The following is an 11,271-nucleotide window of genomic DNA, read 5'->3' as shown; positions in this document are numbered from 1 at the left end:
GACGGGGGGGCGGTAGAGGGCGTCATGCAATTAAGGATTGATGGATTAGCATTGGAAGGCATCCGTTTAACGTGATATATAATAATTATCCTCACAATGATATTACCCCTTTATCATGGCCTGTCATTAGTGAAGCTTAGTGTTGAACTACAGTGACTCTGAGAGAAAATTGGGTTACGATTGAGAGAAATCTATATAGGATTGCGTCTGTGAAGGATTGAAATGTAATGTATTGTGACTTATTGTCTTTTTCATTCTTTCTCTATTCTATTTCATCTTGTCATTAGGTTTTATTATTTGTCTCGACTCGTAAAAACATTTATTTTCTGCAGATTATTGTAAGATCAGTGTTTCATGTCGGTAGCGTATCAAGTGTTTATTATCAATATCTAATGTATACGTCAGTTTCAACCGAAAATGTCGTTAACAGTCGACATGACGTCACTTCGTCCTTCAAGCGACATGACGTCACTAGCCCCGCCTCATACGCATAAACAGGTTTTCCATACTTTGACTTTAGAAGATACGTTTTCCTCTAGTACGCAACACTGAGGAGCTTACGACAGGAGTCTCTTAACTGTGGCAGTTACCAGTGGCCAATGAAAATCGAAATTAGGCATATCAAAACAGGATCACATATTGTCTGGAAAAAGAGGCAAAATGTAATTGAAATGTGTCCCTCGTTTTAATTATTTTATTCTTATCAAAATCAGATGATTTAATCCTGAAATTATTGAACCTTTGCCTTATATTATATTCACAGCTTTGTTTATGAGATGTTCTAGATTTAGGATATAGTACCGTTTTCTATTACAATGCTAGGATCAAAATGAAACTTGTGAGGCAGAGGACTTTCATTGTAAAAATAAATAATCAAATGAATAAATAAACAAATAAATAAATAACAGAGAAGAACATCTCTTAGACGCGTTATCCCTTTCACCATTCACAATATCACTCCATTCAGAGAGTAATCAATCGAAATCAAATAATTCAGGAAAAGAAAATGCCTGGAAATGTCACCAAAAAATTCGAAAAAGTAAAAAAAAAAAAAAAAAAAGGAGAGGGTGATGAGGGAACTGGCGGAGAATGGGGGAGAATGAGGAACTAGTGGGGATTGCAGGAGGGGGGAACAGGAGGAGGAGGAGGGGGAGAGGGACTAGGGGGGTGTAAGGGGAGTGGGGAGAGGGAGGGGAGGCAAATAGGAAACGGAACTTGATAGACCGTCGAGGGTTCACACGAAGCTCCGGAGTCAATTGGCCTACACGCTGGGACGTCGGCTTCTTGACAAATTCCCGACGTCACTTCGGGTGTCCCAACAGCGATTACCCACCGTGCAGGGGGGAGGGCGACTTCCCCGCGCTGCGTACGCCGGGAACGTGACGTCATGGGGGTGCACACAGCGCATACGGTCACGCGCGCGCGCGCGCACGCACACACACACACACACACACACACACACACACACACACACACACACACACACACACACACACACACACACACACACACACACACACAGCAATGTGCACTTCATATATAGAGTACCGTGGTCTGTCCGAACTAGAGATTTGGTTCAGTTCATAGATGAAAAGAAGATGATGAAGAAGAAGAAGGCGAAGAAGAAGGCGAAGAAGAAGAGGAAGAAGAAGAGGAAGAAGAAGAGGAAGAAGAGGAGGAAGAAGAGGAGGAAGAAGAGGAGGAAGAAGAAGAGGATGAAGAGGAAGAAGAAGAGGAAGAAGAAGAAGAAGAAGAAGAAGAAGAAGAAGAAGAAGAAGAAGAAGAAGAAGAAGAAGAAGAAGAAGAAGAAGAAGAAGAAGAAGAAGAAGAAGAAGAAGAAGAAGAAGAAGAAGAAGAAGAAGAAGAAGAAGAAGAAGAAGAAGAAGAAGAAGAAGAAGAAGAAGAAGAAGAAGAAGAAGAAGAAGAAGAAAAACGGGTCTCAGGCTATGTAACCTTTTATTTTCTCCCGAACTCTTCCCCACAATAACAACAACGACGACAACCAATAAAAATGAACAGAATAACAAATAATTAAATGGATAAATAGTATGAAATTGTGATAAAGAAAAGTTATGGATGAAAAATGGCCTGGTGCCTGTTAAAAGAACACAAACAAAATACTTCATTTTGATTTGGTTAGCTGGAAGCTATGTCTTCTCGACTGAATAAACTACGTTGTCCTGATTTACTTTACAACGTAACAGTTCTAATCGATTAATTACTAATGTGTGTTTAAAAAAAGTGTCCATTTCGAGTTAGTGCGCAAAATTACAAAAGCTTTCTCGAAATATACTCTGACATTTGAGCATCAAAATATCAAGAAGGCTGCCCTAAATACACAAATGCAAAGTAAAAAAAAACGCAAATGTTTGATCACGGAAGCCCAAGTGGAAGTCTTATCGAGTACCAAGACAGGAACATAATATGCACAATTATTCTACTCAAAGCAGGTAAGAGTAGATACTCAAAGTGAAAGGGTTTAGTATTTTGGCCCACTGCAGGGCCACTGGTCTAACCCGATAGCAAACGATGCAACCTTAATATCTCACCAATGTGAAGTGTCGAGCGTGTTTTGATTGTGTGGTTGTGGTTCTTGTGCTTGTGGATGGAGTCTGGGACCAATGTCATAAATTAATTGATAATGATCTGGTGAAACTGTAAGCAATTGTGTGACTATAAGGTAGAATATTGCCCACTGAGACAAGAAGTAAAATAAATTAATAAATATATAAATTAATAAATAACTAAACAAATAAATGAATAATTATATAGGTGAATATATAAGAATAAATAAATACATCAATGGATAAAGATAAGTAAATAAACGAATGAAGAATAATTGAATAAGTGAAGAAGAATAAATAAATACGTCCATAACAAATACATAGAAAAATAAACAAATCTACAAATACATAGAAAAATAAACAAATATACAAATACAAGAAATAAATAAATATAAACAATCACCTAAAGTAATAAATAGATGAACAAATAGATGTATAAATAAGCGACCGAACTATTTAAACACGAATACCGAGTTTGTCATCTGAATCCGTGCTTTGGGACGGACCGAGCCAGCTGAGGCGAGAACCGACGATGCCTCTAGCCGCGCCAGGCCCGGGTCGCGCGGGTAAAACAAATGCGCGCCCTAAACTAATGTAAACAAAAACGCGCGGAAAAGGACTCACTTATCACCCGGAGATTAACATCACAACATCCGCCACAGGAAGAAGTCCGAAGGACGTGGAGTGTCTGGGTGTGGGGGGAGGTAGAGGGTCCCGCGGAAGCTCCCTTCGGGGATTCTGGCACCAACAAACGACTTTGCCGCGTCCGGAAAAGGAACTAAGTGTCTTAGGGGAGACAAAGGCTTACAGGGTTGGGTCCGGGCTGCTTGTATACGCAGGAAGTTGCAGACAAGCCAACTAAGATCATATTATCAGTCAGAGAAAATTACTTCTGGGGACCCTAAAGGATTTAGTCTCTGCTCATGTTATCTTAAACACAAGGGTTTTCATTTTAATATTAATATTTTCTTTCCTGTCACTATAATTTGATAAAAGAAAATATTTCAATCGGGCCATCTTTGCAAAGTGATTTGTTCTCACCCATGTCAGACAATTTTATTCAGCACTGAAAAGCTTCTACTCCAAATGGGGTTAGCCAGTAAAGAGTATATAATTAATACTCATCACAACGCATTCTTTTAAGGATGCAGTCTAGATTCTAAAAAGAGAAAAAAAATAAACAAATGAATATGAAAAATATATATAAATGAAAAATAATTAAATATATAAAAATAAATAAGTAAAATAAAAATATATACACAAAAATATATACTTTTTTTATCCCTTCCTTGAATCTTTCCTTTACCACTTCCATGACCCCATGCATAGAAGCTCTGGATGCCGGTGACGAAATACAATAATCAACACTCAATTTTTGCATCGAAATTACCTCTCTTACCAATTAGGCCCTCCAACATCTATAGACAAGTTAAAGATGAATGGGAACATATATAGTCATTTAAACCAGTAGATCATAATATCACCAAATCAGAATGCGAGGTTAATCAAAATGTACACTCAGGCCTACACATGTATCGAAATGATATCTATCTATATACCAAGAGTATTTTCTCCCTTATCAGGGAGGTAGCCAAGTCAAAGGCACTTAGCCATTCCCACCCATTTCACCCCCCCCTCCACCACCCCTTTCCTCCCTCTCATATTAGCTCCTCATGGATGATGGGTCATCCCTGTATCCCGCCCACTGCCCTGGGTCAGAAGCTATGTAGCAAGACACAATACATCCACAACAAGGCCATTTCACTTAATCGGCATCCCCCACCTCTCCGTCCCCTCATACAAAGAAAGAGAAGTCGAGAGAAATCCCTTCGGGTTGTGTCAAACCATCATTAACACATAAGCACCTCATGGTAGGATATAAGACTTCTTTATCAACAAAATATATTCACACTTACACACCCCTGTTCACACTTACACGTTCGAGCTTGTGTGTATGTGTATTAGAAGTATAAGACATCAATATCCATAGATTGATCTGTAAAGCTCTCATCCTGGAGGGTAATAACAGTTGATCCAGAGTCTAGTGAGTGATCAAAAAACTACATTGAATCACGCACATACGCACGCACACACATAACGGACACACACACATGCACACACAGAAAGAGAGAGAGAGAGAGAGAGAGAGAGAGAGAGAGAGAGAGAGAGAGAGAGAGAGAGAGAGAGAGAGAGAGAGAGAGAGAGAGAGAGAGAGAGAGAGGAAGAGAAAGAGAAAGAAAGAGATAGAGAGAGGGATAAAGGAGATCTTTGCATTCCCATTCCTTCCTCTGCTGGTTTATTTTCAGTTGGACCATAACTTCTGCTCAACATTTTCCTCCTCCATACATAGAGTTTGGAAATGGACTCGAACCAGGTTTCGGCGTGACTGCTCAATTTATTTTCATCTCGATACAATCGAAAGTTTTCGTAAACGTTGTCATCCTTACTTTAATTCAGTCTCTACAATGTCACCATACAAATTAATACATTATATATATATATATATATATATATATATATATATATATACATATATATATATACATATATATATATATATATATATATATTTAGATACACATATATATAGATACACGCAGATACAAATACACACATTATATATATATATATATATATATATATATATATATATATTAGATACACATACTCGTAGATACACATATAGATACACACAGATGCAAATACACACACACGCACACACTTACATATATATATATATATATATATATATATATATATTATATACATACATAGATACACATACTCGAAGATACACACATATATATAGATACACACAGATACAAATACACACACGCACACACTATTATATATATACATATATCTATCTATATATATATACATATATATCATATATATATATATATATATATATATATATTATACATAGGCTATTTATACATATATATATACATATATATATGCATATATATAATATACATATATATATACCTATATATATATACATATACTTATATGTACATACGTATGCATATATCCTTCCAAATGTAGACTAAGCCTCCGTGGTTTTTTTCCTCCTTGCAAATTATTTTGTACCTTCCACTACGGTACATCCACAGTTTCCTGCAAAGATACAGACGAGAATCCTTCTCATGAACACGGTCTTGTGTCGAACCACCAGCCTCCTTTCTTACAAGACCTGCAGGATGTGGAGACACTGAGCTGAACATTCCCAGAGATTATCATTCGTCTTGAGATACAGTCATGTGTTGGCTTGAGTGAGACATCTGTGGTTTTATTGATGTCATTTATGGCACAGACGTCACTGACCTGTTACCGTGATGTCAGTGGTTTCATTGATGTCATTTATGGCACGGAGGCAACTGATGTGTTACCGTGATGTCAGTGTTTCATTGACATCATTTATGCCACGGAGGTAACTGATGTTTTACCATGATGTCAGTGGTTTCATTGACGTCATTTATGGCACGGAGGTAACTGATGTGTTACCGTGATATCAGTGGTTTCATCGACGTCACTTATGGCACGGGTGTAACTGATGTGTTACCGTGATGTCAGTGGTTTCATTGACGTCATTTATGGCACGGAGGTAACTAATGTGTTACCGTGATATCAGTGGTTTCACCGACGTCACTTATGGCAGGGGTGTAACTGATGTGTTACCGTGATGTGAGTGGTTTCATTGACGTCATTTATGGCACGGAGGTAACTGATGTGTTACCGTGATGTCAGTGGTTTCATTGACGTCATTTATGGCACAGAGGTAACTGATGTGTTACCGTGATGTCAGTGCTTTCATTGATGTCACTTATGGCACGGAGGTAACGGATGTGTTACCGTGATGTCAGTGGTTTCATTGATGTCATTTATGGCACGGAAGTAACTGACGTGTTCCCGTGATGTCAGTGGTCATTGTTTTTTAATTTGATAAACATGATGTCACTGATGAGCAGTAGCAATGATATCGAGAGAAAAATACGTCCACTGCGAAGGTAATAACGACGACGATATTGCTACGGGTGACGACAAAAAATAAATAAAATAAAATAAATCAATGAATTAATGAATCATTTTAGACACTCATGAATCCATGAGCCACATTTCTCTTTCATCTTAGTCCCGAGAAGTATTCCTGACATCGTTCCACGAAGGCACCCAACCCATCTTCCCTATCAAAATTTAATACAAGATGGCTGTTAAGTAAAAGTTATCATCCCACCCTCCCCACCCTCGGTGATGAAGATTCCAGTTACAGGAATATCGGCGGTGGAATTAATCAAGCCAATGGTGCCATCAGAGTCGAGCCGGCACGGGAGGTGGAGGGCGTGAAGGCATGAGGGCGCGTGGGCGTGATGGTGTGGGGGCGCGTGGGCGTGAGAGCATGAGGGCGAGTGGGTGTGAGGGCGTGAGGGTGCGAGGGCGTGAGGGTGCGAGGGCGCGAGAGCATGAGGTAGTGAGGGCGCGTGGGCGTGAGGGCGCGTGGGCGTGAGGGCGCGTGGGCGTGAGGGCGCGTGGGCGTGAGGGCGCGTGGCGCGTGGGCGTGAGGGCGCGTGGGCGTGAGGGCGCGTGGGCGTGAGGGCGCGTGGGCGTGAGGGCGCGTGGGCGTTAGGGCGTGAGGACGTGAGGGTGCGTGGGCCGGGGATCAACAAGTGCACCAGAAGTACCAGAACCCGAAGCGAAGAATAAGAGACAAGACTCCAGAGAAAGGGTTCTCAACCTATGGTTCGCGAACCCCCAGGGATTCTCGGGGCGGTTCGAGTCCTGCCACCGGCGAAGTTGAACCAAGGTCATGGTTCATTAACTTCCACGCTACAAAGCCTCTGTGAGGGGCATCGTCCTAGCCTTCCGATAGGGGGGAGTTTGTGACGTTAAACCATATCATATCATCCTCATCTCTTAGATGACAAGCGGAAGATGACTTAAAAATCTAAATATGCAGAGAGAAAACATTGTACATGGTTTTCTGTGTTAATGCTTAACTGATGAAAAAAGTTATTACAGTTTGAACCATTTCATAACCATTGCGGCGTCATTGTGTTGTATGGTGTTGTTCACAACATATGGTAGCGTTGGAGTGGAGCGGCTTCTCTGGAGGCGTAGAAAACAAGCCTTGTTTCTTGTCTTTATTCGAGTGAATATCTCCCGCTCTCCGAAGAGGAACGGTTCATTATATACATCAATCCGGTAAGGTTGCCGACAAGGAAAAAATATTTACATGGTCGCTGTTTCCAGCGAGACTAGACATCGGAATTATTTGATTTACATACATGGGTAACAAGAAATGAAGATACATCACTTTGTATCATTTATATGTATGTGTCCGAATGTTGACTGGTGAGACTAATAACGTTGCGGAAATTTGTTGTCGAAGTGGCAATATCTTCGTTAGCAGGAACCAAGGGTTTGGTGACATTTGTGCGCGTCCGAGGTCATGACCCCGATAATTTGGAGTCTCAGGACAATAGACTTGACCGCGACGCTTGGCACCTTGGTGTACGTCAGGTCTTAACTACCATCTTACACCGTTGTGGTGCAATGCATGTGCATGCGTATGCGCGTACTCGTCTAGTGGGTGAGAGCCGGTAGATATAGGTAGAAAGGAGACTGCGTCGTTCAAAAAGTTCTCCAACAATTGTATATTTAATTAGTTTTAATATATTACCGTTCTGTGTCAGGTTTAATTAGTTTTAATATATTACCGTTCTGTGTCAGGTTAATGGAGGTACGGGTCGATGGTCTGGGGACTCTCGGGGTGCGTAGAAAACGGGAAAAAGGTTGAGAACCCCTGATCTAGAGCTTAAGAGAGAATTCTAGAAATTCCAGAGGCGAAGATGGAGATAAATTAAGAACATAAGGCCTACACTAGGCAGTGCCATGTCCATTACTATCCTATCATCTCCATCCACAAAGTTACCTAGCCTTCTTTTAAAATAACCGATAGTTTCAGTGTTCACTACATGGTTACTAAGTCTAGTCCATTCGTTAACCACTCTATTGGCAAACCAGTTCTTACTTATTTCCTTCTTAAATATGATTTTGTTCAATTTAAATTCATTACTACGAGTTCTGCCCCATTGTCTTAATATGATTACCTTGTCTGCACTATCTTGTTAAAGGCCTTGATCCACTTGAACACCTCTATATCACCCCGCACTCTACGTCTTTCCAGAAACTGTATGTTAAGGTGCCTAGGCCTGTCCTCGTAAGGTAAATTTATGAGCCCATGTATCATTTTGGTCATTCTTCTCTGTACCGATTCTAGTGATGGAGACCAAAACTGCACCGCATAGTCAAAAATGTGTCTAACTATGTAAGGAAGAGGACTCTAGAGTAAGAGAAACAACTATAGAAATAGTAGCAGAACAAGAGGCACATAAAGAAAGTAAAAAGAGAAAATTTGTTTTGGAGTTGCAGGACCACAGATGACTAAAGAGACCGATATAAAAATCTAGAAAGAGTAGCAGAATTAAACAGAGTAAGGGCGAACAAAAGATATCTAGCAATTGTGGCAAAACGTGAGAAAGAGAGAGAGAGAGAGAGAGAGAGAGAGAGAGAGAGAGAGAGAGAGAAATAGAAGCAGAACCAGAGAAGATTATGATGAGGATGAAAGATATCTAGAAATATTAGCAAAAATGGAGACCAAAGAAAGCAAAAAGAGAAAATTTGTTTTGTAGTTGTAGAACCACAGATGACTAAAGAGACCGATATAAAAATCTAGAAATAGTAGCAGAATTAGACAGAGTAAGGGCGAACAAAAGATATCTAGCAATTGTGGCAAAACGAGAGAAAGAGAGAGAGAGAGAGAGAGAGAGAGAGAGAGAGAGAGAGAGAGAGAGAGAGAGAGAGAGAGAGAGAGAGAGAGAGAGAGAAATAGAAGCAGAACCAGAGAAGATTATGATGAGGATGAAAGATATCTAGTAATATTAGCAAAAATGGAGACCAAGAGAGCACGTAAAAGACCTAAAATAGTAATAGAATGAAAGACAAATAAAGAGAGCAAGGAAGAAAGATCAGATCTAGAAAGTGTTGCAGAAAGAGACGAGTAAAAAGAGCAAGAGATACAAAAATAGCAGCAGGCCTAGAAACAAATTAAGAGAGCAAGAAAGAGCTCTAGAAATGTGACATAACCAGAAACAAATACAGAGAAGACTAGAAAAACTAGAGGGGCCACAGATAATTAAAGAGAGCAATTAAAAAATTATGATTAAAACTATATAGTAATGGCAGCAGGTAATAACAGTTATAAGACTAAGAACCATGACATCAGTAACAGTATTAGTAATGGTCACACTGATTATACTCAACAGAACAATTTTGGGAAGACTGAAAAAACAAAAATAAAGCCACTTCCTTTACCCAATTTTTTTCCTAATTCTGATACTGTTCCCCTTTTTTTTCATCGTTCTTAAATACTTTTTACTTTAACACTGATAATATACAACAGAACAAAATTTGGGAAGACTGAAAAACACAAAAACAAAACCACTTCCTTTTCCCAAGATTTTTTTTCCTAATCCAGCTGCTGCCCCCCTTTTCTTTTCTTTTTTCCCGTCGTTCTTAAATTCATTTTATTTTCTTTGTTCTCAGTTTGCCCTCTCAACTTCCTGGCAATTTCTCTTCTCATTGTTACTGATGTCCTTATTCATCATCCACTTGAAAATCTGATGGTAATCACACGACTAAATTATTGCCTCTCATTTTCTCTCTTTCAGACTCGTTAAACTTGCTTTCTCCCTTCTTTCCTCCCTTCCTCTTCCTGCCTCCCTCTAATTCTTCCTCTCCTTTCCTTCCTGTCTTCCTCTTCTTTTCCTTCTTTCTTTCCACTCACATACATCGTACCTTCAACCTTCCTCCCTTCGCTCTCTTTCATTAATCCTCTCCTCCGAATTCGTCACTGCTTCCCTCTTCCTCCTCTTCTCCATCTCCCATCCTCATGGGGTTTCCCTTGGTTAAATGAAATCTCAAATTGACAAAAAAAAAAAAAAAAAAAAAAAAAAAAAAAAAAAAGGACGCGGGCAGAAGTGACAGCGTTAACCATTAAAGTATACATCAAGCCTCCTTCGACTGAACAGTAATACCAAATGCATAGGTCCTAATTAGCAATTGCTTTAACCTTCACTTCTTTCCAGTCCGCATACTCCCACGTTTTCGGGGTACAAGTTGCAAAAGAGGTCTCAGCCCAACAACCCCAGGTGCCTTATCTAAGTAAGCACAGCAAAAGGATTCTGGATGTGATGTGATTTATGAAATTTTTGGCTTGAAGGCCAAGCGCCAAAAGGATTCTGGGGAAGACTGCAAAGTGACGAAATTTTCACACTTGATGCAAATCAGACAAAAAATAATGGTTTTAAACTATCAGGAAGTAGATTTGATTTGAAAGTAGGTAGAAACAACTTAATCCACTATGTAATAAATGAATGGAATTAAATTCCTTCAGAGACAGTGCAATGTAGTACATTTCGAACTAAGATTCATTTAGACAAACACCTAAGCAATATGCTGTAATACCTGCCATTTAGTATATCACATTTTATTTATTCAATTATTACTATTACTTACTTACTATTATCTTTTATAAATTGCTATAATTTATCTATTTGTTTATTGTTTATTATTGTTTTATTTTATCCTTATTTTCGCATCCGACTTAGTTATGGACCAAAAGGTCTCCTGTCGGCATCCTCTT

This window comes from Oratosquilla oratoria, chromosome 13 (genome assembly GCF_046742065.1).
Source record: "Oratosquilla oratoria isolate Oo_2021 chromosome 13, ASM4674206v1, whole genome shotgun sequence".
Lineage (NCBI taxonomy): Eukaryota > Metazoa > Arthropoda > Malacostraca > Stomatopoda > Squillidae > Oratosquilla > Oratosquilla oratoria.
This window is presented reverse-complemented; position numbering follows the sequence as displayed.